Source organism: Podarcis gaigeae (assembly GCF_964106915.1).
Source record: "Podarcis gaigeae genome assembly, chromosome: 10".
Lineage (NCBI taxonomy): Eukaryota > Metazoa > Chordata > Lepidosauria > Squamata > Lacertidae > Podarcis > Podarcis gaigeae.
Window position 1 is genome coordinate 31,942,395 of NC_139686.1, and position 23,222 is coordinate 31,965,616.

Below are 23,222 nucleotides of genomic sequence, written 5' to 3' on the forward strand. Positions count from 1 at the left end.
CAGACATGCTTTCCTAATCTAAGAAAGGAGAACATTTGCTTGCCAAACATTAAACATCACTGGAAAAGCATGGGAAATCTGCCTCTCTCTGCTTTAACTATATCCAGTCAATCTGCTGCAATCTGGTGCTTTTTGGAGAATTCCATCGGAAATGGAAATGGGAGCAGAAATTCCTGCACCTCGCATGCTTGTTTGAGGTCAAGAACAGAAATCACGCAAGAAATATGAGCAGCATTCGTGACAGGTTTTTTCCCCTCAATCCACAAATGTTACAGAAATGCTTTTTTCTCCATTGTTCTTGATGCTTCCCTTCCACTGAAATGCACTGACATGGTTAATTATGTAATTAATTACATTTGTTTTGGCCACAGCAGATAGTGAGATGAGTAACGTAGGTTTCAGCAGAAGCCAAAGTGTAACACTACAGAAACAGCGGTGATTGCAGTAAACAGACAATAGGACAGAAATCTCTGCCTCCTTACATCCCTAGTCTGGAGGAACCTTTCAAGAGACTGTGAGTGTAGGACGCATGGATAGATCATGGCTGCTTTCCCCCCATTTGCCTAGACTGGTCTAAGCCTCCAGGCAGCAGGGTCACATGAGCCACGTGCACATCAAGGAGATAGGTGAAGGCATGTATTGACAGAGTAACATTTCAAATAAAGTTTGGCCCTAGTAGGATGGGTATCTGCCATGGCTCCACTTCAGATAGCAAACTGTCTAGGTCTGGCACTGACAGCTGAAGTACTAGAGATGGGAGTCAGGGGAGAAACCACCTGCTGATCTCCCTTTTCTTCTCAATAATGCATAAAGAAAGGAAAGCCTGGAGTTCATGACAGGAGCTCCCCAAGAGTGAAAAGGCAGGGCTGTCTTTAGCAGATGTTGTGTCGGGGTGCAAATATCCACCCAGCGCTCCCAAATTACCGCAAATAGTGTTGGGGTGGCCATAGCTGCGCACTGCCAACCATGGGGGGGCGTGCAACTCTCCCCCCATGCCGCTGTGGGAGAACAATCCCTGCAGAGGCTTGGGAGGAAAGCTGTGCACCCGCCAGCCTTATGGTTGGCGGGGCACAGTTGGCAGGCGTGCAGGGAAAGGGGAGGCCGGCGGCAAAGCCACGCAGCTCCCCCACTTGCTGGGGCGCCCCTGAGAGGCTGGCACCCTGGCGCGATGCACCACTAAGCCCTATGGGAAAGATGGCTCTGTGTAAAGGAATCTTGCATGGCAGCAATTCCTAAAAGATACAAGTGCCTCTCCAGAATCTAATGGGCAAACTCCCAAATAAAAGGGAATAAAGTTCTGCAGAAAGAATATTCCATTAATATTAAGATTCTATAGGAAACATGTTTTACTCAATTAACAGTCTGACTAATTAGTCAAAGCTGCAAATGCTAAATAACTCAAATTAGTTGAAACCATATTTAAAGGCTTAAGATTAGATGTTGGTTATACACAGATCGACATCAGGGGGCTCTTAAAGGATTTCAGGCTGCCCAAATCAGAAAATGAAATGGAGGGAAAACAGCAGAGGTGCAAAAGATGAAGCGACTTGATCAAGGTTATGCAGCAAACCTATTGCAGAGGTGGGAAGAATTTCTGGTTCATTCAAGCTGCAGTAAGATGGAATCTTCTTTTTCACTAGAGGAGCTCAAATGAATGCAGGCAATTTTCCTATATTAAAAGCCCCACAGCTATGCAGTAGATATTATCTTCTAAGTCCCAAACACACACAAGGCCAAATTCAAGAATCTGATGTATCAAAAATGACTACTTCAGGGTTTATATACAAAACCTGGTGTAACCCTCAACTGTCTTCTAGAAGCATTCCTCCCACATTTAGTTTACATATATAAGCTACGTTTTAGAAAAAATCACAGATACATTATATTCTGGCTATGAATCCTATTGGTATGACGTATCATATTGGTATTTCAAGGAATTCTGGGTAGCATACAAGGGGTTCTCATTTTATCCTCTTATCTCTCTGTGCCAAGTTCGGCTGAAGCACCTTGTCATGAGGCCTCCCAGTGAGCTTAATTGATGAGAAAGGATTTGAACTCAACACTTTCCTTGTACCAAAAGTTCAACACTCTTCACTGCATCACTCTGGCACTGTTGCTCTTTCACATCCACACACAACCACGCACATACTTAACTAATCTGAGAAAATAGTTTTTAATAGGAAAAAGGGGTCTAACAGGGATGCATCCTCTGCGGAGAGGAGGACACAACCAAAACTAGTCACTATAGGGTGCTTCCATATGGAGGTTTATTGCTGGATCAATGCTGCCAGCCCATACTTTTTATTTTACATTAAAGTCAGGTTTCATCTTATTATGGGATGTCCATTTTGCAAAAACTACCCGTTCTAAATCTGCAGTCACCACTACTGTTGAAACTCTTTAGTGGATTTCCGCAACCAAAAAGAAGAGGAATACCAAGAAGTGGAAGAAATTTAAGGACTATTTGAATAAATATTGTGATATCAAAAATTAGAAATTACTTGAAAGTACCAGAATAAAGAATTAAATAAAAAAGATTTAGAACCTAAAGGAAAGTTAACAAATTTTATTTTAATTGGAATACTGTGGTGTTTTTTTTAAAAAATGATACCAGAAAACTGCTACATTTTAATTACAAGGAAATTCAGATGGGAGGGCTCAGAGGAAGCCCAAAAAATGTTTATGAGGTTAGAAGTTTAAATAATCAATTAATTTGTGTTGTTTAGCTGATTAGGTTGTTTAGGTATTTAGGTGCCTTGTATTTATTTTCTTTTTTGTTTATATTTGTGATCTTGTCTTTTTTCTTGTTTTTTCTCTGTTTTTCTTTTGTTGTGATATGTGTTATATCTGTAAGAAACTTTATATATTTTTTTTAAAAAGAAACTTTTTAGTGGATTTTACTGAAGTTGGGGGGGGGGGCGGAGTTGCAGGAGAGTGAGTGGTTTGTCACATGTAGTGACATTTTAGTGGTAGGTCTCTATTGCCACACCCTGACTTCTATTTCTTCCATGCTTAAACATGGCCTAGCCATTTTGTTTCTGGGGGCCCAAATTATTCGAGTGTGCCTATTTCGACCAGTTGCTGCATGCTGAAGGAACACTGGAATTTCAAAAATGCCATTCAGAAGAGCTATTCTATTAAGATCTTGGCGAGGAGGGGGAGGGGTTATCTTGGAAGCTGTAATCACAGTACATACATCAGGACTTTTTAAAGATTTTTAATAGAGAGGTCTTATGTAACACCACTTCAACCAGAATTTTAGACCTTTAACTAAAGATCAGACTTGTGCAAGACCTCTGCATTAAAAGAAAAAGTGGAATGTTTGCCCCTCCCCGAGTCCAACAAAAAGCACAAGCTACCATGGTGTCCCTTGTGAAACATGATGGCTAAGGGCTGGAAACATTAGCTCTTGCGCACTTACTCTGGACTGGAAAAAAAGATATACATACACAGAAACAGAAAACTGCACACTTGCCCAGAGTTGCAAAGGTAGCGAAGAGAAGTGGCAGGTTTTGAGGGGAGGGGGCAGAATTCATAGCACAGAAACATTCCATTAAAGACTAGCCCCTGGTGTGGATGGAAAACAGAGCTATATATATATTTTAAAAAGCATTAGAATGAAACTACAGTTGTGTGCCAGTGGTGCACGCATACAAAACCAAATATGAACAAGCCATTTTAAAAACATCTTCCTTCTGTGGAAGCACCCTTAAGAAAGGCTTCTAGCCATGTCCAAAAAATTGCAGTAGGATCATGTAGGGCAATGGTGGGGAACTTCCAGGCCCCAGGACTAATTAGTCCCATGAGGCCTCTCATATTGGCCCATGGAAACCCAGCCGGATGGGCGAGGTATAAATAATAAACTACTATTATTATTATTATTATTATTATTATTATTATTATTATTTCAACCAAGCCACACACACTTTTCCCCATACCTGACAGGTGCAGGACAGGTAAAGGCAGGACTTGGATAAAAGGGGCTTTGCTCCCTGCTATTACTTCAGCAACCAAGGCAGGTCTCCTGCTTGTCAGCTGGCGAGATTAAAGAAAGACTGGTAGTTATACTTACCACATTCTGTGTTATGTCAAAAGCTCAAATTACACTGCTGCTCAGTTTTGCCCAAGCAAAACTAAGCCTTCCCAGAAGGACAGCACATCTTAAATTGAACTGCTTTCTGTCCTGCCTCTGGTGGGCTGGTATCTGCCCAAACATCCCTTTATTCCTCTGCACCTTAAACAGCAAAGGTATATAGCTTCTGCTCAGCTCTTGTCTCATCATAAACACATGCCTAGCACAGAGGCAGCATATGAACAGTCTGGCTAAGACCAGCATTACCTCAAGGCATTCCCCCACCCCCACTTCCAACTCCATATATTTGGGTTTGTTTGCTTTTTTAAAAATGAAAAGTAATCCAAAGCATGGATGGAGAAGGGCCGGGAGTGGTGTGAGAAAGAGATGACATTTTGACTTTTCACCTCACATGTGAAAATATCTAAGGCCCCCAAAAAAACCAACCTGAGACATGTTCAAGAAATACAGGAGGCCTCAGGAAAAGTAGAACTGCATTTATATATTTTATTCCTTATTTGCCCAACAAGTGTTTTTTTTTAACCCAACCAAATATATCATGCTCTAAGTCCAATGTCACAATGCACTGTGAATTTGTCTTTATACTAAAAAAGAAATGCAAATGCCACGTTATTTTATTTTATTTTATTTTATTTTACTGCGGAGAATGAAGGGTTAAAATGGCCTCTGGTAGTGTGGCAGTTCTTGGGTACAGAGGGTTTTTTAAAAAAACAAAAACCTGTGCTGTCCTGCTCATCTCCTCCCACTCCTCCCATAGGTTGCCTTCAGGCAATACAGAAAATTCACTTTGCCACAGCCTTAGAAGTCATCCCCAAACATGACTACGGTATATCAAAAATGAAAAAGGTCAGCATCAAAAAGGAGGAATCAAAATCTTATGATTAACCAATAAAACGCAAATGCTTATATCATTTTTAAAAACTAAATGCTCCCATAAATCAAGGATAGAAAGGGCTAAAAAGCATGACAACTTTATAAGCACCGAAGGCTTCCACAGAAACATATACTACAGCCAAAAGTCAGATTATTTACATATTTTATGTGCACATACAGTTGTATGCCCGAATACACTGCTTGTGGGCATGCCACACCTTTGTGGTACCTTCATGGAAATTCATATTTGGGAAACAGTTCCACATATACTGGGAAATGTAAAAGAGTAATCTCAGTAGCCAAGCATTCCAGGCATTTGTGGGTGACCAATAGTGTTGCCAATCACAACCATAATAGGCCAAAATAAGGAAGTTTCTTAAAGGACCAACTGAGGTAATTAAGTTGCCACTTTCTGACATATGCCCATTTTCAAATGTAGTGCAGGATGTGGTAACATGCAATTGTTACATGGATGCACTCTCACAAGACCACTGTACCAAATGAAAAATGAAAGGGTGGGCAATGGCATCCTGAATGCTTTTCCACTTCTGAAGTGGTTATAAAAAGTAGCCCTGAATCTTTCCATGGCCTTAGACATATCAAGGTTTGGCAGCCTAGTAGATTTATAAGTTGGTCTTTTGAGTGTTCAGTCAAACATTTACCAGCTAACATGATCCAAACTCACAAATTATACTATCCACTTTAAAAACACAGTATCTTTTGGTTTGGCTGGTACTCTCAGCTAATAACGTAAGGAATTCACACTACTAGAGCAACCAACAGCAACTGGAACGAAGGTGAAGTCAAACAGTCTTGACCATAGTCACCCAATAAAACTATGGTTGAACTTTCTGATTTGAACCTGCTTCTCCTTAGGATGTCCCTGTTTTCATCAGAAAAATGTTGGAGGGTATGGAGTTGTGCAGCCCTGAAGCCAAGGAGATAAGTAACTATACAACCATTAGAAGACATGTGAAGGCAGTCTTGTATAGGAACTTTTAATGTTTAATGTTGTATTATGTTTATAATGTTTATGTTTATTATTAATAATAGAATAGGATGTCCTTATTTTCATTGGGGAAATGTTGGAGGGTATGCATACAAGGCACAAGCATGTCACAAAACTAGAAGGAATCGCCCTGCTCAGATCCCCCATGACCAAGTAGAGTAGAATATAGAATTGAAAAGCTTTCCAGAGGACAATGCTAACCACACTGCAGTTAACACACCAGTACTAGTGTATATGTGAGGAGAGAAAGTTTTTTGCAAAGTACTGGGATGGCTCGAGATATCCATCACTTGACATGCTCCCCCCAGGTCCAAATATACAAGCAGGATGAATGCTCAACTTGACCTGAGGCTTTAACACTTGTGTGGAAATAGAAGAGCAACAGAAGCAGCTGTCTACATGGTAGCACCTCCAACTTGGTACAGCTTCCTCTGTTACTTACAGCAGTGTTTTTCAACCACTGTTCCGCGGCACACTAGTGTGCCTTGAGATGTTGCCTGGGATGCCGTGGGAAAAATCAAAAAATTAAAAAAATTAAAAAATGAAGTATTTTATAATTTTTCATATTTCTGTTTACTTACTATTTCATAATAAAGTAATTATAAAATACTTTCTTTGTGTTTATTTGATTCCTATTCAAGAGAATTACTTTATATATAGTCAATAAAGGCACCAAGTTAAATTTTTTAACATTTTCTAATGGTGGTGTGCCTCGTGATTTTTTTCATGAAACAAGTGTGCCTTTGCCCAAAAAAGTTTGAAAAACACTGACTTACAGTACTGCCCATCATGCACTCTGAAAACCCTAGCAGAATACAAAGTTGGCAACCCACACAGAATGGCTAGCTTCCTACTGGTAGCTACAGTTGCTGTGGGCCTGAGTTGTAATCTGCATGGCACTGAGGAGTCATCTTTGCCTCTGTGAATGTCAAATAACTGCCTTGTTGCCTGTGGAGAGATGAGGGGCATTGTAGGAGGGCAGCAATGTGTAGCAGCTGCAACTGGTGCTCAGCAGGAAATGTGGTATCACCTAAGTGCTATTCCATTTTCCGTGCTCCAGCCTAGCTCCACATTCTCCCCTTAGCAGTCATGGACATACCGGTAATACTGACTCACCCAATATAAAGCCCACTCTGCTGCCCTGTGCAAAAAAAGAAAGAATCACGAGCGTTTGGCCAACAGTGACAACAGGTGATGCGGAGCACCTGGTATTCACCAACCAAAGCAGCTCTCTTCCCTCTTGCCTTCACTGTTACATGGTGGGAACTTAGCACTGCAGTGGTTCTGGTAAGAGAACCACTATTCATTTGTCATGATTACGACCCTTTGGGTTTTCTTTCAAATGCCTGAACACTCCACCACCATGTCCTTCAAAAAGGGGTTGGGGTGGGGAGGCTGGGCATTCGAATTGGTACACTCAAGGGTCCCAATTTACTCTCAGGGAAGCAGCCTTGCACTCAGCTCTTTCTGCAGCAAACTCCCAGCAGAACCACACGCTGGCATATAGATTATAGGCTGAGAGAGATTGTGGCTTCCCTGCCAGAGAGATCATAGCAAGCTGAGACTTGAATCAGGGGCACACCCTACGCTGCAATAACCCTCCACCATTCTATTCGCTGCTTTTCTCACAAGTATTCAACACCAAAGTCTAGAAATACTGCTTATATCTGTGTAAGAAAAGAGAAACACCTGAGTAGATGAATTACTATACCTAACCCCCCCCCCCCCCGTAATTCAAAAATAAGGAGCAGGAAAGCTAGCAAGTCAATCAAAACAGGGCAGGAGGGAGAGGGAAAGGAAAGTTGCAAAAGGGGGAAAGGCAGAACTAATCTGGTGTGCTCTCTCTGAAGAATCTCTTCTTCGCTATACATGATTAATTACTTCTGAGACATGCCTGCTGCTCCGCCTCTGGCTTTAAAAACAACCGCAACGGCAGCAGTTGAGAGCAAGAAACCTCCAAAGGATTTTGGCCAGGGCCTACTGAGTGGTTTTCCCAGGGGAGTCATCTGATCCTAAAATTCCTCTCTCTCTCTCTCTCTCTCTCTCTCTCTCTCTCTCTCACACACACACACACACACACACACCCCTTTCTCATAGCTCCAATTAATCAATTTCTCCAAAACCATTTTCTGATCCTTGTCTACTCTTAAACATATTCCTCATTTATGTGTTTCTAACTGCTTTTCTGTCATTCTCATTCTCAGGGAAACCTTACTGGGAATGTCTCCAGACTAGCACAGCTTAAAACAAAAAGACTGACACAAAGAATAGGAAGAAAGCCTCTCTGATTGATCTGATTTACATTCCAAGTTGGTACTTCATGGTTACCTCCCATTTCTCCTTTCCTTATCATTTTGCCCCTTTAGCTGCCCAACTGCAAAACCCCTGCCAGCCAGGAGGCAGGTGATAAGAATAATGGGAGCTGGAAGGTGTTAGCATTTCCAAGAACAAGTCAGTGATAAGTGTGAAGTATGAAATGCTATAAACAATGGGGTAAATAAGGCATTTTCCATAAGCACTTGTCCTGTTGAAGGCATTTGATCAGCTGCCTGCTGCCACTGTGCTCCCTTCCCCTCTGACCTGCTCCAAGCTGCCTATTTCAAAATAAAAAGAAAAGAAAAGAGCAAAAGATTGGCAAAACAGGACATTTGTGGTCTGGGATGGGTACTTGCCTTCTCCCCATATGAATCACAACCCCTAGATTCCCAGCTTTCACTTAAGAGGTGTGGGGGGGGGGATATGTTTCTAGTTCTTGATAGAAGGGTGTCCCTGAGCAGAGATGGTTTTAGAATAACTGCACTGGCTTTGGCTGCACTGGACGGGGACACCACAACAGTGTTGTGGAATGGAGCCCGAGAGGCAGGGGGCACCAAATTTTAGCGTCACACAGTGTGCTACTGAAATTTGAGAGCCCAAAGTCTTCTAATGCCCTGTGGAGTAAAAGGTGCTTGCTATGAGTAACCCATGACCATCACGGCTAAAAAGAAGTGGTAGCTATGAACTGACTACTCCTGGGGACAGCTCTCACTCTTTTTTCCTTCCTGAGACCGTATATACAATAAATTTTTGATGACTTCCCCCAAAGAATCCTGGGAATTGCAGTTTGCTTAGAGCACCAGGAACTGTAGCCCTGTGAAGCTGTAAACTACAGCTTCCCAGGATTCTTTGAGGGAAGCGGTGTGCTTTAGGTGTCTGGTGTGTGTGCAGCCTCAGACTCTCCACATCTCCCACCCAAAGGGAAGGTGAAGACTCTTGAGAGGAAAGTTGAAAAGCAGAGTCTGGGAGAAGGAGCTGCTCATTTCCTGTCACAGTCAAGGCCTGTAATAATCGTTTTCATCATCTCCTGTCCCTCTCAGTTGCATAAAGCTCACTTTCAGCTTTTTCCAGACCATTAGGCCTCTGGAGAAGCTGGTGACATTAACCAATTCTCTACAGTCAGCGCCAGCAAGCGTCATTCCCTCCCTCCTTCCTACTCTGTAGCTAGGGCACATGAGACAAAGGGAGAAGTGTTCCCATGGCTGGCCCAACCATTAGACAGGAGTGAGACATCTCCACTGGGCAGGTGGTTTTGGATATCATGAAAGAGCAGCAAAGTTAGTTACTGTATTTTTCTGTGTATAAGATGATATTTTTTCATTAGAAGTACTAGGCAAAAATTGTGGGTTGTCTTATACACAGATAGCAGAGGGGGGACGGGTGATTGGTGGCAGCAGCCAGCAGGAGATTGGCAGCGGTGATTGGGCGTGTGAATGGTTGCTGCGGCAAGGCCTGTTGATGATTGGCTGCGGCTGCGGCAATTGGGCGGGCTATTTACAGCAGCAGCGATGTGTGTGTTCAATCTGCTGTGGTTGCGTTGAGTGTGCAGGTGGGCTTTTGGTGGCGATTGTGTGTGTAGATGATGATTGGTGGCTGCATCCAAAAGAAGCTCAACAACTATGTGCAATTCCCCCCCCCCCCCATTTTTTGTGGTAAAAAAAAATAGGGGTTGTCTTATACATGTTATACATGGAAAAATACGGCATTTGGTTTATTATTGTTGCATTTTCACTCCTAGAGAGAGGCACTCGCAGGATTTTCTGCCTCAGGTACCAAAGTAACTTGTTCAGCTCAGGGTACTGTGCACCTTGACGATGAGGTGCACTATTGACTGTTCTGGCTCAGGCAGCAAAATACCTTGGACAGGCCCTGGGTGTTCCAGCTAAAATAATTCTTGAAAACATCCCTTAATCTTTTCCCACTGATCTAGCAGGATGCATACAGAATATCTATACTCTCACCCACAAATAGATGGTTGGAAAGAACTGAACTGAAAGGCTGGAAAGACGAAAGGGGAGCTGGGTTTCAAAATTAATCACCCCACTCCTTCTTATCTCTATGGAAATATACTTACATACTACTGAGTCTTTCTTGCCCATATGCACTTAAAAGGGCTAGTTTTCAGGATGTGTACCCTTCAAAACATGGTTCAGGACAGGATACAAATAAATTCTTTGCAATTTTGTTATTATTATACTTCAGTCATACTATTTAAATAGATCTGCTTGTTTCTGTAAAACTATTTAAAGTCAATGACTAATTAACATTTTGATTAAAAGACACCTCTGTTAAAAATTCAACACCCTGTCTCTTTCTATTAAAGTGTAAAAATGCTCACATTAATAAATTCATTTATCGCTAATCTTTTACCAATCAATTCAGTGCTTCAAGCCTTTCACTGCCACTTCCTCAGAACAGTACAGCAGAGCTTACACTCATATAATAACTGAAAAACCAGGTTGATGTCAAAATTAACATTTCATTATTATTATTTTCCAGCAAAAAATTATACGTTTACAGAGAACTCATCTTTCTCTACAGCATATGGTGGAGAAATAGTATTAACCCCCCCCCCCCAATTTAAAAAAAAGAATGTGTGTCACTTTTCAATCTGAGAAGGAGATCACACAATTAAATGTGCAGTTTATTGTCCCAATCTCAATTTTATTTTTGCCTATAGAAGCTGGAGGATCTTTTACGACAACTTAAAAAACACAGAGATATATAGGAAATGCAGATGCTTGAATGGAGAGTTTGGGAGGGGAATATTTTCTAATTCTTACCTGCAAGAGAATTCATATATTTTTCAGGCATATGATGAACTCTTCTAATTTACTAACAAGAGATAAGAAGTCACCCCAGGTTGTTTGAATATTTACATACTTTAATTGAAATTCTTAGCATATTACTATTTGCTAATCACGTGTGATATCTGTACCTACTGCGCTCACTAGCTGGGGGTGGTAGAAAAAGCTGGATCTGACTATACCTGTGCCATTCTGATGTCACATGGAGCTATTTCCAGCCCAGTTACCATGGAAACCGCAAGGCCTCCACACCAGTTAGCAGTTCAATATATAATTTACTCAATTTTTTTTCAACCTAAACAAGTGAGGCTCATATACAGCAACTACAAACGCACACGCACACCAACCTATCCTTTATATATGTAATTGTTTGATAAGAACAATTCAATAGTAAATCTAGTCCTTTGAAGAAATATTAGGAACAGAACCTCAAAGAAAGGGGCACTAAAATTTAGGGTGTGCGATGCATAAAATCTCACCATTTTAAGAAACAAGAGAGGCAGTACTAGGTACTAAACAGAAATTCCAACATAGATCATAGGAGCAGACAGAAACATAAAACATAGCATTCCAGAATCCCCTTTCGCCACGGTGTCAATATAAGATTGTGTGCACTACATTCATTTAAGCACCACCACCCCAAAAAAGGAACCCTGGAAACCCTCAAAGAACTACAATTCCCAGGACCCTTAACAAGCTACCGTAGTTTCCAGTATTATTAGGAGTGTGCTTTAAGAAAGCCCTAGTAGAAGTGAAGTCCACATAACCCTGTAGCTACTGCATATATTGTCACAATGTTAAATTGACTGGAGTTCATTATTTAAAAGTTGTACAGAGGTGGAGATGGCTGCCCAAAAAATGGTACTACGTGGCAGTCTCCTGCTCAAAGCAAGTGCTTCATCTTGTTATGTGGTACAGATTGCCTTGCTGCAACCAGCAAGCTTAATACCCATGGTCAAATGGTGAAGAGGAAACTAGGGTAGGGGAATGAACTATTTTGCTGATACAGTTTATCCACCCCTTTGTGGTTTTTTGTCATGACATATGAGAGTCTTTCACAGCAGCTTGATAGGCAGAAACTCTTATCCCACCATTGCCTCACCAATCTGAGGAAACCTGCATCAGTTACCATGCAATTTTAAGTACACCTAAGACAATAAACGGCATTTCTGTGCGCTGCTCTGGTTCACCAGAAGCAGCTTAGTCATGCTGGCCACATGACCCGGAAGCTGTACGCCGGCTCCCTCGGCCAATAAAGTGAGATGAGCGCCACAACCCCAGATGCAGTCACAACTGGACCTAATGGTCAGGGGTCTTTTAAGACAATGAAATCCCAAAGTGGTTTGTCTTTTTTTTGCTTTTAGGAGTTGTGCAGAGGTGAAAATTCACAAGACGCGATTCTCCCCATCACAGTACTACAATGATAAAAGAAGAGGCATGTATTTGTGAAAATTGCATGTTGGGTGAAAGATTCCTGCATTGCAGATGGTTGGACTAGATGACCCTCATGGTCTCTTCCAGCTCTACCAAATCTGTGATTCTGTGATGTTGGGGAAAAGTGCATACAAAAGGTGTATATTCGGAGAAATTTGCAGTAAAATGCTAGTGAATTTTCATGAGGACTTCAAAAAATCAAAAACATATGGGAAAATGTGGAGAATTGAGGACTGGAAAAATGAAAAACTGAGACAAATCAAAATTGTCAGATATGCCCATTCCTAGTCTTACTCGGTGTGCTGTTATTTACCAGAATGTGTTTCAATCCTTTAAAAAGCCAACCACTAGGTCTGCTTACGAGAGCTTTTATCACCATGAATCCAGGAAGTTGTCTCTGTGCTGTATAAAGTATTCATGCTCTATACTTTTTATGCCTTGTTGCTAACTCTCCCAGTTTTCAAAGGACAGCATTGCTACTCTGCTTTCTTCAACCCTATCTCAGGGAGGCATGTTATGACACATGAGATTCTCAAAGATATCTCACAGAGCTTTCATGAATGCAAAAAGAAGGGGGAAATGTGAGCAGTTGGGCTGCAGTTCTACATATATACAGGGTTATGTATATGTTTCAAGTATAGGACGGCTGCTTTAACATTAAAACAAAGCACTGAAACAATAAAAGGCCCCTGAAATGTCAACTTCAAGCAGAGAAAGGTAGCAAATACGATTGTTTGCGGCTGAAATCATTCCTAAATTTCAGGGTGTTTTTTTACCTTAGAAAAAGGAATGCTTATTATCGTTTAAGTGTGGGAGACTGTGCACAAACCAAGTGAAGTGTGGCAAATATCTGTATAGTACAGAGATGAAGTGGTGACAGGCATTTTAATTAACATTTTTCAGATGCTTTATCTGTATTCAGATAACAATAACCTGAGCTAAAATTCAATTATTGCTAAAACCAAGCATGTGTGTACATGAGCATGTGTTCATGCATGCAAGCACATGCACACCACGGTTGAGAAAGGAACCTTTATAAGCCCACCTGAAGAACTCTGCTTTGAGGTTGATTTTTTAATGAAATCCTTCCAAATAAAGAGACACAAGGAGCAAAAGGATGTTTGCTTCCTCTGCTTAAGCATAATTAAACACCTTCTGGAATTTCTCAAGGATTGTACCTAAACATGGTTGAATGCAGGCATTGGCAGAGACTAAGGGGCTGTACAGCATTCAGAGCCCAATATCTATGAAGCCATGCTGGCCCATCTCTGAAAATTCAGAAGTGGTTGATAGACTTTTCTCTAGAAACCCTTGCCTATGGTGATGTATTCTGTGGTGCAGCAGTAAAACAGCTAGCATATTTGTAAAGTTAAGCAGGGTCTGGGATGGTTTCAATTTGGATGGGGTCCGCGTGTTGATATTGCAGGGAGTTGAACCAGATGACCCAACTCTGCAATGCTATGAATCTACGTAAAACAATCTAATAAGATGTGCAACCTAATCTTATGCATATTTACTGTGAAATTTAATGGGATTTATTTGGGAGCAAATGTGCATAGGACTGCAGCCTGAGACCACAATACTCTGCAGGTTTGCGTGAAAACAAAACCTAATGGAAACAGTGTGATTTACTTCCAAATAAACATGTATAAGATTAGACTGTGTCAGATATTTTAACATGAGCTTTAAGGCTTAATAATTCCCCTGGTGCCCCATTATCCTTATGGCGTTATAATTGTGAGTGTGTGAACAATCCCAAGGTCCCCAACATACATGAAAGCCATAATAATGAAATAAACTTGGACATGTTTATTGGTAGATAGTTAATTCCATTTTCTCCCCTTTTAGGCTCGCTTCTTCACGCTAGCCTACTAACAGGAATACTCTCTGGGGAGAAGAAAAAGGGAGGGAATACAAAAAACAGAAAAAATATTTTCTCCCATCACTACTCCTACAATGCTGACATAATAGGGAGGAGGCCATATTGCACCACCATCTTCCAGATATTACTTGGGTTCCAAGCGTTCTACTCAGTAGCTGGCTAGTACATCATTTGGTTAAGTTTGTAGCCCAGAAACGGGAAAACTGTTTCCCTCCAGATGATGTTAGACTACAACTCCCATCATCTATGACCATTGACTGAGTGGGCTGGAGATGACAGAAGCTGGACTCCAAAAACCTCTGGAAGGCCACAAGCTTCCCATTCCTATTCTAACTTTTCATTTTCAACTGTCTTTCTAGCCCTTAGCTGCCCTTGAGACTGACCCAGAAACTCCAGCGGGTGCAGAATGCAGGGGTCCTCGCTGCATTCACCCGGTGAATTCACCCGGTGCTATACCAGCTACACTGGCTCCCAGTGGAGTATAGGATCAGGTTTAAGGTGCTGGTTTTAACCTTTAAAGCCCTATACGGCCTAGGACCCTCGTACCTACGGGACCGCCTCTCCTGGTATCAGGGGCGCCGACTTATAAAAAATATTGGGGGGGCCCATACCGGGGTCCTGCCCCGGGAAGTTTTCTAAATTTTAGATGAAAATTAGTGAGTTTTAAAGTTTTTTAAAAGTATTTTAGAGTCATATGATCAACATTAGAACCCCGAAAACTCGACTCTCTATAACTCCACACTCCGGAAAACTCGACAAGCCTGAAACACTTTTTGGCTTTGAAAAAAGAAACAAAACAAAAACACGCACGGTATTTTCGTAAAAAGCTAATTTAATTTACAGTAACAATTATGCTTATAGACTATTACAGAGCAGTGAATATATAGCTCTGAAAAGACTGAAATGATATTTAAATAAATCCTAAACTATCATTAAAAGAATAAAACATAAAATATTGCTGTCGCACAGTAATAGCACTTTGATTAATAAGTGAAATAGCTAATTTAAGCTTACTTTGAATAAGGCTGAGGGTTCATTAAATAAATATAATATCTCAAAGTTAATGCTTTAATACAGTTAATAAAGTAATTACAGTAATGCCTAATACTGTATGTAAATACTGTAATTACGGGCTTTAATTGGGTCTTACACCCTAAAAATATTTAAGTATTTGAAAATAACTAATACAGTACTATAGTAATATAGAAATACAGTACTAAACTAGTACTAATATTTCAAAACTGAAAATTTAACATTCTGTATGTATTTAATTCTCTATTTTATAAAGATTTTTAATATCTGACAGTGAGTTTGGAGTAGCCCAGTGCAAAAATCCTGAGGATCCATGTGGATCCATGCTTTGTAACCACGTTTTTGCACCACTGTGACCCTAGGCAACAGTGGGTGCGTGATTTTTTTGGTGCAAGATGTAGCCATGGACATGCTATGTGATCTGATGGTGAATTTGGGGTGACCCAATGCAAAGATCCTGAGGATCCATGTGGATCCGTGCTTTGTAACCACGTTTTTGCACCACTGTGACCCTAGGCAACAGTGGGTGCGTGCTTTTTTTGGTGCAAGATGTAGCCATGGACATGCTATGTGATCTGATGGTGAATTTGGGGTGACCCAATGCAAAGATCCTGAGGATCCATGTGGATCCGTGCTTTGTCACCACGTTTTAAATGGGGAGGGAAGGAAAAACACAGGAGGGACAAGAAGCACAAGAGGGGTATGCGGAGAAGCAGCTGGCTAAGAATGCAGGGGAGGAGTTTAACGGGGTGGGGGGGAGGAAAGGAAGGCAAAAGTCCCCCCCCCAAGCCAGCCCTCTCTCTCTCTCTCCCACCTGCATCCCTAGAGCACGGAGAGGAGGAGGTGGTGGGCTGGAGCCTGCACACAGTGTGACTAGGAAAGAATTAGAAGGAAGGACTCGATCCTTTCCTTAACCCTCTGCTTGCCAGGAGGGCAGGGGATTCCCTGCTCTTTGTTGAGTTTGAGCAAACGCAGCAACAGAAGCCGGTGGGCAGTAAGACCCTGAGGCAGAATGCAGGAAAGCAGCAGCTTCTGCCTTCCCTCCGCCCGACCGCCCGATCTTATTTTTGCCTGATTTTTGCCTATTTTTGCCCCTGCGCTCCGGCGAGTCAGCTCCAGGGACCACACATTCGCTCAATAACACGCACAGACATTTCCCCTTACTTTTTAGGAGAAAAAAATCTGTGTGTTATAGAGCGAAATTTACGGTAATAATTTTCTTAAATTATTGGGGGGGCTCTGCCCCCCCCAACGAATTTTTGAGGGGGCTCGGGCCCCCTCAGGCCCCATGGAGTCGGCGCCTATGCCTGGTATGTCCCACGGAGGAATTTACGATCTTCAAACAAAAACATCTTGGATGTCCCAGGCCACAGAGAGGTTAGGCTGGCCTCAACCAGAACCAGAGCTTTTCCAGCTGTGGCTCCGATCCGGTGGAACGCTCTGCCACAAGAGACTAGGGCCCTGCGGTACTTGACATCTTTCTGCAGGGCCTGCAAGACAGAGCTGTTCCACCAAGCCTTTGGCCAGGGCACAGCCTGACTCCCTTCTTTGGCAATCTTCACAGAACCCTACCCAATGGTTGCCATCACTTTGATTTGAAGTAATTTTTTAATGAAATGATTTTAAAGTGTTGTCTTATTTTATTGTTGTTAGCCGCCTTGAGCCCAGCTTCGGCTGGGGAGGGCGGGATATAAATAAAAATTATTATTATTATTATTGTAGATTTATTATTATTTTTTAAAAGAAACACAGAACATGCAACAGCAAGTGTATGAGTTGAGGTCGAAATACAATACCGAGGATGGCACTAGATCCAACAACTAGCAATTTAGTTAGAATTATGAAGAGTGTTGTGGGAGCAGGCCTAAATCTGAGTTACACGTAGTAGGGATGGGCAATCTGTGGCCTTCTAGATGATGCAGGACCACAGTTCCTGCCATCCCTGACCTTGCTGCTTAGAACTAACGCGAGTTGGAATCTAAGACCATCTAGGAGGCCACAAGTTTCCCATATCTGCTGTAGAGCCTGTTCTGAATGTTACAGTTCATCTTTGGGACATTTCTTAAGGGAACAAAGATTATACTTGAGCAAGTGCCAAATTCTTCCTTCCTCTTCCTCCTTATGTAACAACAATCTTTTCCCAAGTACTGTATCTGAAATTGGAACAGAGCTTCTAAGTCAACAGGTGTGGCTTCCTGGCAGACATGAACACCAGAATTGCTCTGTTACTGCAACTAAAAGCAAGTGAAGGAAGACATGCTTCAGGCATAAGGGAGTATAAAGATGTTCCACACCTCTTGTCTTACAATAGGAGCAGGTCTTCTTTGAACTTACATTAACTACATATCATCCAAAACTAGGCTCTTGTTCTTCTTGTCCCTTTCTTATTCTTTTACATCTAGTTAATTTTCCTTTCACTCCATCCCTCTTTTCCTGCCTGGGATGGTATGAAATGGAAGCTAGATACACAAAAATCACACCTTCTAAAATACAGAGGGGGGGGGGGGAAGCAGTTAGATGTTACACAAAGGAGGTATGCCAATTTAACGCATTATTCATAATTTACATAGCTTTTGAAGACCCTGGAAAGGCAAAACTGGCGCTGTCCTCTGTTGGTAATATCATTCAAAGGTCAACCTAGGCACAAGTACAAGAAAAAGTAGCTAGTTATGCAGGAAAATTATACTTACTTTTAAACGCAAAGAGATTAGGTTATTTTTAGTTTGTGACTGCATACTTCTGAAGAATTAGTATTTAAAATAAAACTTAAAATTACTTTTTAGTATTCACTTATTCTTTAATCAAATAAAAATCTTAGCATTTTGTTTGTAGCTGCAGTAGCTGCTTTCAGATTAAGATTCTAACAGATCCTCCCTCCCTCCCTCTTCTTTACAGACAAGGCATAACACTCCTTCGGATGTGTTACTACTGCTTCTCCCCAGAGTATATGAAAGTTCATGTTCTGTAAGAGACGGAATTTCCAGCACAAAGGGACTTTTGGGTAAATGCTATACTGTACTTTTGTGTCAAATTAATGCCAGATTTGTTTCTGTTTGTGTACACACCAAGGGGCATTGCAGGGGGTTAGACTAGATGACCCTTTGGTCTCTTCCAACTCTATGATTCTACGAGGGAAGGGGGATGCATTTACCCTCAGCAAAGGTGTTCACATGTAAGCTGGAGAGGAGTCTTAAGGATTCCAGTTGGTGTGAAGCTGATTTGAGAAATAACATCAAACAGGTGTCATTTATAATGATGTACAGGATACATAAGCATTTTGGATAGTGTCATGTGAACATGGATGAAAAACCCAAGACAGGAAATGCAGTGAGTGCACAGTAAAGGGAAGCATAAACACAGCCTTACTTTAGGTCTGGTTCACAAATGCGCAATACAGTAATGGACAAGCGAATCATTGCTTTATCACTAATCACTGGAGAGCCAGTGTGGTGTAGTGGTTAAGAGCGGTAGTCTCGTAATCTGGGGAACTGGGTTCGCGTCTCCGCTCCTCCACATGCAGCTGCTGGGTGACCTTGGGCTAGTCACACTTCTCTGAAGTCTCTCAGCCCCACTCACCTCACAGAGTGTTTGTTGTGGGGAAGGAAGGGAAAGGAGAATGTTAGCCGCTTTGAGACTCCTTAGGGTAGTGATAAAAGGTAAAGGTAAAGGTACCCCTGCCTGTACGGGCCAGTCTTGACAGACTCTGGGGTTGTGCGCCCATCTCACTTAAGAGGCCAGGGGCCAGCGCTGTCCGGAGACACTTCCGGGTCACGTGGCCAGCGTGACATCGCTGCTCTGGCGAGCCAGAGCCGCACACGGAAACGCCGTTTACCTTCCCGCTGGTAAGCGGTCCCTATTTATCTACTTGCACCCGGAGGTGCTTTCGAACTGCTAGGTTGGCAGGCGCTGGGCCCGAGCAGCGGGAGCGCACCCTGCCGCAGGGATTCGAACCGCCGACCTTTCGATCGGCAAGTCCTAGGCGCTGAGGCTTTAACCCACAGCGCCACCTGCATCCTTGGGTAGTGATAAAGCGGGATATCAAATCCAAACTCCTCCTCCTCTTCTTCTTCTTCTTCTTCTTCTTCTTCTTCTTTTTCTTCTTCTTCTTCTTCTTTCCTCTCACTCAATGAATGGCAATTGAATATGTGAATTGACTCCTTTCAAAGTTTCACATCTGAGGTGATAGGGAAGCTCGACCTATAAGGTTTGTGTGAATGAGCCATCAGAGAAAGAACAGCATAGAACTTCTGTATCATCCCATATGACCTTAAATACAAAACTTCTAACTGAGTCATTTAGATATCTGTTGCCAGTCATCAAACCCAGAATAATCTAGTAATAAAAAAGTAATTGATGTGCATGTATGAACTGGCTGATGTCAGGGCTGACTGACATTTTACACAGCAGAGTTTGCTGCTAATCCATAAGGAGGCATGCAGGAAACTCATCTGCCTCTTGAAGTGTGTATCTGCCCACAAAAGGACAGGTACTATGAAAGAGCTGCTAATGAAATAGTGTTGACAGACATAACATGACACTACATTGCACACACGAATCCCTCCCCACTGCCAAATGTTGCAGATGCAATCATATCACATCTGCAATAATGATTTATGGGGGGAACAAACCTTCATGTCTTAGGTTATAACTCTGGAACTAATTGATGATTGCTAATACCACATTCCTCTTGTGGTCCAGTTATACAGGATTTTTTCTAAGGTACTGTCCTGTCAATTCCTCCTTATCATCTGCCAACAGCCCCTGTAAGAAACATGATATTGAAATGGACAGCTGGACAGGCCACAAAATAGACCCCCATCCAGAACAGCCTGCAGCGTAAAAATATTAGGGGTGATGAGAGAGGAAAGAGAATGCTAGCAGTACCATGTCATGTTATTTTATAATTTTTGCAACAATTCAGGATCTTGCACTGGTAAAGTCTTGAAGTAAGGGGCTAGCGCTAAGTAAGAATCTAGTCAGCACAAGAATTCACACTTGCCCAGTGGGACTTCTGCCCCTCCTCCCTCATGCACTCCCTAAATTTCTTCTGCAGGTTCCCCCGCCCTCCAAATCAGATTTGGGGAGGCAAATAAAAAATGGATGCTGTGATCTTTCCCCACCCCATCCTCCTAATGTGCTACCCAGAGCCAAGCCATGGTTGGGCTTAAAGTTTTTTCCAAACTCAGCTTTGTGGTTTAATAAGGAAACCACAAGTCAGGTTCAGACCTAAGCCAGTCCATGGCTTGGCTTTGGGTAGCAGGAGGAGAGGGCAGGAGGGCGGGGATGCAAAGCAGCCACAATCTTTGCTATTGTTCAGCTTCCTGCTGTGTGCAAACTGGGCCTCTATATATCCCAGGAAGGACAATCAACCTGTGAGAAAACAAATTTGGAAGGATCTGATCCACGCACACATACTCCTGGCTGAAGTCCCAACATGATATGGAGGCTGCAGTGCTCAGTGTTCCTGCACAATAAATGACTGACAATCAAGAAATGTGTGACAGCTACCATCCTAAACTCACTCACATGAGAGTAAATCTCATTTACTGAAACTAAGTAAACATGTATAGGTTTGTGCTGCATAGTTCTGCCCCTTTTCAAAAGCACTGAACTGTATATATCACCATCACCTTAGCATTTGATTGTGGCTTACAGTCCTACTTATTAATCCTCACAGCAAACATGCAAGATGGATTTCAGTTTTTCAGGTAACCAGGGTTTGTTTGTTCAAGTACATCTTTTTCAAGGCCACTCTGTAAGATCATGGCTGAACTGGAATCTGAAGTGGCATCTACGAAGTTCAACATTCGACCATCACGAACTAGGAAGCTGTGATGTCATCTCGGGCCAAGTGATAAGCCGCCTCTATATCTCTGCCTCAGGATCTCTGGGTCACCTTTTATTGCGGCTTACTGGTGTAAGTATGAGCGAATTCTATCCCATTACAGAGAGCAGGGAATTGGTAGAAGTGAACCCTCCCGCACCGAAGACCTTATCATCCCTTCTGGATATGACACAGAAGAATTTTCAAAAGAGCTATATTGTGCATTTCCCTTTTTATTTTTATTTTTTAAAGTGAGATGAATGAAGAAGTATTTCTGTTTTACCTATTGAGGTCTCTGACTTGCCACGTCTTGGTTGTACAACCAAAGAGAAAAACGACATTTAACTGATCAAAGTGGGAGGACATCATGGGTGAGAGAAATTTGCCAACATTCAGACTTCAGAGATCCACTAATTCCAATTATACTTCAGTCTTGAGTGGCACTCATTGGACTACTGCCTTTTTATCAATATCCACAAAAACCAAGAAGATAATAGCATTACAATCTAGTTTTGATGTATTCATATATGAGACTATTTATTTTGCTCATGACATGACTCTCAGGAGACAAGCAAATCTCCGGAAAACTGGGAGTCTCCTGAAAGTATTGCAATGGCTGGAAACAACAACTTATCAGGATGGACGGTAGTGTTAGAAATTTTAGAGACAAAAATCTAGGTTTTAAAATAAGTACTTCTACCTTCAATAGGCTTATACAGTACCTTCCAATAAAGATGGGAAGATTAAATCATAACGGTTATGGTTTTTAAATATCTAGTTGTGGGAACAGAAAGGCTACTATCCAAATTTACATAGTAAACTATCGGCTGTGTGATTTCTGTTCATCTACATGTTCCAAAGTTCCCCAGACAATTCAGAATTCTGTGTCGAAACACACACACTACATTACACTACACCAGTGTGGTGCAGTGGTTAAGAGCGGTGGACTCGTAATCTGGTGAACTGGATTCGCATCTCCGCTCCTCCACATGCAGCTGCTGGGTGACCTTGGGCCAGTCACATTTCTCTGAAGTCTCTCAGCCTCATTCACCTCACAGAGTGTTTGTTGTGGGGGTGGAAGGGAAAGGTGATTGTTAGCCGCTTTGAGACTCCTTAGGGTAGTGATAAAGTGGGATATCAAATCCAAACTCTTCTTCTTCTCTTCTACATATATATGAGAATAGTGCTGTGCAATTATTTCACTCGTTTTCCTGTTCAAAACCTTCCAACAGTTGAGGGGGGCCACTAGGGGCGCATCGGAAGATGGCTGACAATAACATCTCTCCGACCCACAGGAGGTAATTAGGAGGCTGTGATGGGAGTAAATAGCCTCCCTACCCCCCCCCCCAGGGTTGTGGGGGGGGGCTGCCCTTGCCTGCTGTGCCCTATACCACCCCCCGAATTTGTGGGGATGGGGGCACAAGGCAGAATGCCCTCCTGTGGATCTCAGTGCTCCTGGACGCTGTCTCTGATCCACGCCGCTAGCTGCAAGAACTTCAAAAGGAACAATTAGGAAGAAGCGAATGCACATATTTCAAGGAAGGAGGGGGAGTAAAGACTGCTAACTGAAGAGTTCTCTGATAAACAAGACGAGTCGGAGGAACAAGAATCAATCATGAGAAGATATGCCAAGACTCGGTATGGCAAAGGGACTGGATGGGGGAGGGGAAAAAACCTTTCCTTTCTTTCCTCTATGTGATTAAACAAGAATCCCCCCCCCCTCACGTCAGAAATGCCATTTTAATGACTTAAGCTTTGGATTTACGACTGTGTGGAGATAAATTTTCTAACCAAAGCATGTTTTAAGAAGAGCGTGGAAAGTTTAAGAGCTTTGGAATGACGCAGTTAAAAATACCGTTGCCATGTTTGCAAGCTCTGTCGGAGGACTTGAGTCTGGGAGGAGGAAAAGAGCTGTTTTTATATTGTGGGAGAGACTCCTCAGTGGGACTTAA

At 42.2% G+C, this 23,222-nt stretch overlaps 1 protein-coding gene across 12 annotated transcripts in view; it reads right to left on the minus strand.

Moving 5' to 3' along the window:
* Positions 1-23,222, minus strand: part of TCF20 (transcription factor 20) — a 191,282-nt gene that overhangs the window by 106,988 nt on the left and 61,072 nt on the right. For 5 of the 12 annotated variants that reach the window (XM_083698521.1, XM_083698515.1, XM_083698530.1 and 2 more), the window contains 2 exons: positions 20,075-20,207; positions 18,013-18,083 (listed from right to left, as the gene is read on the minus strand). The exons of 5 other annotated variants lie outside the window; for them this stretch is intronic. The gene's annotated coding sequence lies outside the window, so the exon portion shown is untranslated. Of the gene's footprint in view, positions 1-10,365; positions 10,433-18,012; positions 18,084-20,074; positions 20,208-23,222 lie in introns of those variants that run through there. 2 more of the 12 variants (XM_083698533.1, XM_083698526.1) reach the window with 2 other exon arrangements.